Source organism: Tupaia chinensis, unplaced genomic scaffold, assembly GCF_000334495.1.
Source record: "Tupaia chinensis unplaced genomic scaffold, TupChi_1.0 Scaffold145009_1, whole genome shotgun sequence".
Classification (NCBI taxonomy): domain Eukaryota; kingdom Metazoa; phylum Chordata; class Mammalia; order Scandentia; family Tupaiidae; genus Tupaia; species Tupaia belangeri.
The window spans coordinates 74,001-77,279 of NW_006204870.1; positions in this window are offsets into that span (position 1 = coordinate 74,001).

The following is a 3,279-nucleotide window of genomic DNA, read 5'->3' on the forward strand; positions in this document are numbered from 1 at the left end:
TTCTCACTCTCTGTCTCTCTGTCTCTCTCTGTCTGTCTGGTGAGTGCACGTGCCCTATAGCAAAAACCTCTCCAAAAACAAACAAAATAAAATATATTACCCAAAGGGATAAGACTGCCAACACAGTCTACTTTGTTTTAGCTCCTTAGTTCTAGAGAATTCTATTTCTCAGAAAATGTGGTGACAATGTAACAATTTATTTAATGAGGCTTCATGAGAATTCAGTCCTAGAGGCCTCACATATTGTAAGGACCTTTGTTATTGTATATCTGCTTTAGTTTGGTTTAACCAATAGCAGAGGAAATGCAATTGTGTCTCTTAGACATTTCGTGAGTGACTGTGTCTCCCTTCCCTTCCTAGGGACAGAGTTGTTTTTTTGTCTGCTTGTTTGTTTGTTTTAACCGTTGTTCAAGGGAGGAACAGATCCAGTGAAAGTGGACTCCTTAGTGATACCATCTTGAGGAACCAGAGCATCCTTTTGTTGGGCCAAGTTAGCTTAATCAGCGCCATGTTAGGGAATACTGGGCTGAGTTATTAGGGAATGCTGGGCCGAGTTAGCTTAATTGCTGCCTTGCTAAGGCTTCAAGGATGGAGCCTACTGTGTTAGGGCCTCAAAGACGGAGACCAGGAGTCTGGGAACTCTCAGGTAAGTGGAAAACGGGAGGGCCCAGCACCTCTGAGACAAGGTCATCCAGACCTTTAGCTGAGAGCCCTTATCTAGACCTGAGCAGGTGGTGACAGCTGGACCCTTGCTTCTCATACCCCCCCCTTTGTATGTGCATTCTATGGAAAATCCTGAACTATAAAAGATTCCTTTATCTTAGGTACGGGGTCCTTGTTAAGGCCCACTGCGACAGGCAGAAACTCGGACACCAGCTAGCTGGAAAAAGAATAAAAGCTTCTTTTGCAGTTGCATTGTCGTTGTCTTTTCTGCATCTCCATCAGTTAGATCGATCTCTGGATCCTTACAATTACTAGAGTTGTCATGAATATTTATTGGTGGGAGATCTGTCATACTATGTCCTTTGTTTGAATTCAGGAGCTTTTTCCTGTGTTTGCTCATCTCTCTCACAGGTGAAGAATTTGAGAAATTTGGTTACCTAACTGCCCGTGCCAAGTATGAACCAGGATGTTTAATTAGGATAGGCTGTGCAAAAAGTTAATCCCCCACCACCCACCATGAGAATCAGTATGTTGACCAAAATGCTTGGTTGGGTCTTTTTGTATTCACAAGGGATGATAAGAGAGAAATTTATAATCATCCCTGTGTGTCTTCTTCAGGTACCAAGGGAGGAAAATGGTATTTGCCTCGCCTTTCTGGTGCCAGGAAAAAGGCATCTCATGGAGGGTCTGGTTGTAACTCCTGATAAATTGTGATCGATGTGACATGTGTCCTTCTGCTATTGTCTAGTAATGAACTGCCAGCTCATTACTAGCTAACTGCCTACCACAAACAGCTAAGGCTGTGCAAATCATGCCCCAACTGATATGACTAAAATGTTGCCACTCAGGAGCCTCCCAAAAGCCCCCCCCCATACCTCTAATGAACATTGCTGGACAAAGTTGGAGGAGGCAGCCCTGGGAAAAGGGGGATGCTGGAGACTGCCAGATAAAAGAATATACATATCCCAGTCACTAGGATATTTGTTGGTAAAGCATAAGGCTGTGCAAATCATGCCCCAACTGATATGACTAAAATGTTGCCACTCAGGAGCCTCCCAAAAGCCCCCCCCCATACCTCTAATGAACATTGCTGGACAAAGTTGGAGGAGGCAGCCCTGGGAAAAGGGGGATGCTGGAGACTGCCAGATAAAAGAATATACATATCCCAGTCACTAGGATATTTGTTGGTAAAGCAGCACCACAAGTTGACCCACTGGGGAAAAACTAATCTTGAAAACATGTTAGGCTGGTAGTATTTTCTAAGTCACCTACTGCCATTGTATACAACTGTGCACATGTGACCTGTGCTAGAAATAACCCTGCCCAGGGGCCAGCTACTGGGATGACTCCTCTGGAGTTACTGGAGACAGACTTCTCAGAAGTGCAACCTTGTCAGGTTAAAAGTATTTATTAATCCTGGTCTGCACTTACTCAGGCTGGGTAGCCCTACATGAACTGAAAAGGCCAGAGAAGTCACCTGAGCCCTATTGAAAAAAGTTATACCTCGATTTGGACTTCCTCTTATGATTGGGTCAGACAACCGCCCTGCCTTCATGGCTGAAGTCATACAAGAAGTCACAAAGATCTTGGGCATAAAATAAAACCTTCCCACTGCTTACTAACCCCAGAGCTCTGGGAGAGTTAAACAAATGAACCACACTCTCAAGTTCACCCTGGCTAAATTTTGTCAAAACACAGGACACCCCTAGGTAAATGTTCTTCCACTGGCCCTGCTTCGGGTTAGATGTACACCCCAAAAGCATGGTTACTCCCCTTCTGATAATCTGTTTGACCAGCCACCCTCTTTAGCAGGCCAAGTAACCTTAGGAAAAATCCCCATTCCCCTTGAAAACTGTGTACACACACATGAGCCTGGAGATCTTGTATGGGTTAAAAATTGGAAAAGAGACTCATTACAACCCAATTGGTTGGGTCATATGTTGTTGATTTTGTAAGCTCCAGTGCAGTTAGTTACAGGACTAGATTCACCATACAGGAGTGAAGCCAGCCTCAGCACCAGAGGACCCTGGGACCTAGACAATAAAGAACCACCCTGACTGAGCAGCTGACCAAGGTGACATCCCAGAAAACTGGGACCTGACAAGGAGTCTACAACCCTGTTGCAGTCACTCTGTGGACTGATGGCTTTACCCTTGGCGAAAACTTGAGGACAGTGACAGATGTCATCTCTACCTTACCCCTATAACTTCTCCTCTTGACACTTTAAAGTACCACTTGCTTGTCACAAATCCAGGACCATTCTTCTGTTGATTCACCCTTCTTAAATGTAACTGAGGAGGCTCAAGAGGGAGGAATGACATAGGCAGTTGCACTGAAGCAGCTGCACTGAGGCCTGTCTGTGCCAGGCCTCTCCTGCCCACCCTTCCTCATGGTGTGGAGACATCTGGAACTCACAATAGCCCAAGGTCAACAGCTGCTGACAATACCCAGGCCTCTTCAAATTCACTGCCTCTCCCCTTTGAAATGATAAAGTCCATCTGAGGCTTTTGAAAGAGACACCCTGCTTATCTAACACATTCTTCTCTAAAGTAAACTTTGAACTCCTTCTTTCTGATAGGATACCCTTAGCCTGTTGGAGCACCTGCTTCCCCCAAA